Here is a 1,793-nt window from a genome sequence, read left to right on the forward strand (position 1 = left end):
ATGCTGTAAAGAGCAATATTGCATAGGAACCTGGAATGTCAGGTCCATGAATCAAGGCAAATTGGAAGTGGTCAAACAAGAGATGGCAAGAGTGAATGTCGACATTCTAGGAATCAGCAAACTCAAATGGACTGGAATGGGTGAATTTAACTCAGATGACCATTATATCTACTATTGCGGGCAGGAATCCCTCAGAAGAAATGGAGTGGCCATCATGGTCAACAAAAGAGTCCGAAATGCAGTACTTGGATGCAATCTCAAAAACGACAGAATGATCTCTGTTCGTTTCCAAGGCAAACCATTCAATATCACAGTAATGCAAGTCTATGCCCCAACCAGTAACGCTGAAGAAGCTGAAGTTGAACGGTTCTATGAAGATCTACGAGACCTTTTAGAACTAACACCCAAAAAAGATGTCCTTTTCATTATAGGGGACTGGAATGCAAAAGTAGGAAGTCAAGAAACACCTGGAGTAACAGGCAAATTTGGCCTGGGAATATGGAATGAAGCAGGGCAAAGACTAATAGAGTTTTGCCAAGAAAATGCACTGGTCACAGCAAACACTCTCTTCCAACAACACAAGAGAAGACTCTATACATGGATATCACCAGATGGTCAACACCGAAATCAGATTGATTATATTCTTTGCAGCCAAAGATGGAGAAGCTCTATACAGTCAGCAAAAACAAGACCAGGAGCTGACTGTGGCTCAGACCATGAACTCCTTATTGCCATATTCAGACTTAAATTGAAGAAAGTAGGGAAAACCACTAGGCCATTCAGGTATGACCTAAATCAAATCCCTTAGGATTATACAGTGGAAGTGAGAAATAGATTTAAGGGCCTAGATCTGATAGATAGAGTGCCTGATGAACTATAGAATGAGGTTCGTGACACTGTACAGGAGACAGGGATCAAGACCATCCCCATGGAAAAGAAATGCAAAAAAGCAAAATGGCTGTCTGGGGAGGCCTTACAAATAGCTGTGAAAAGAAGAGAAGCGAAAAGCAAAGGAGAAAAGGAAAGATAAATATCTGAATGCAGAGTTCCAAAGAATAGCAAGAAGAGATAAGAAAGCCTTCTTCAGCAATCAATGCAAAGAAATAGAGGAAAACAACAGAATGGGAAAGACTAGGGATCTCTTTAAGAAAATCAGAGATACCAAAGGCACATTTCATGCAAAGATGGGCTCGATAAAGGACAGAAATGGTATGGACCTAACAGAAGCAGAAGATATTAAGAAGAGATGGCAAGAATACACAGAAGAACTGTACAAAGAAGATCTTCATGACCAAGATAATCACGATGGTGTGATCACTGACCTAGAGCCAGACATCCTGGAATGTGAAGTCAAGTGGGCCTTAGGAAGCATCACTACGAACAAAGCTAGTGGAGGTGATGGAATTCCAGTTGAGCTATTCCAAATCCTGAAAGATGATGCTATGAAAGTGCTGCACTCAATATGCCAGCAAATTTGGAAAACTCAGCAGTGGCCACAGGACTGGAAAAGGTCAGTTTTCATTCCAATCCCAAAGAAAGGCAATGCCAAAGAATGTTAAAACTACCGCACAATTGCACTCATCTCACACGCTAGTAAAGTAATGCTCAAAATTCTCCAAGCCAGGCTTCAGCAATATGTGAACCGTGAACTTCCTGATGTTCAAGCTGCTTTTCGAAAAGGCAGAGGAACCAGAGATCAAATTGCCAACATCTGCTGGATCATGGAAAAAGCAAGAGAGTTCCAGAAAAGCATCTATTTCTGCTTTATTGACTATGCCAAAGCCTTTGACTGT

The sequence above is a fragment of the Bison bison genome, unplaced genomic scaffold, assembly GCF_000754665.1.
Source record: "Bison bison bison isolate TAMUID 2011002044 unplaced genomic scaffold, Bison_UMD1.0 scf7180017864172, whole genome shotgun sequence".
NCBI lineage: Eukaryota > Metazoa > Chordata > Mammalia > Artiodactyla > Bovidae > Bison > Bison bison.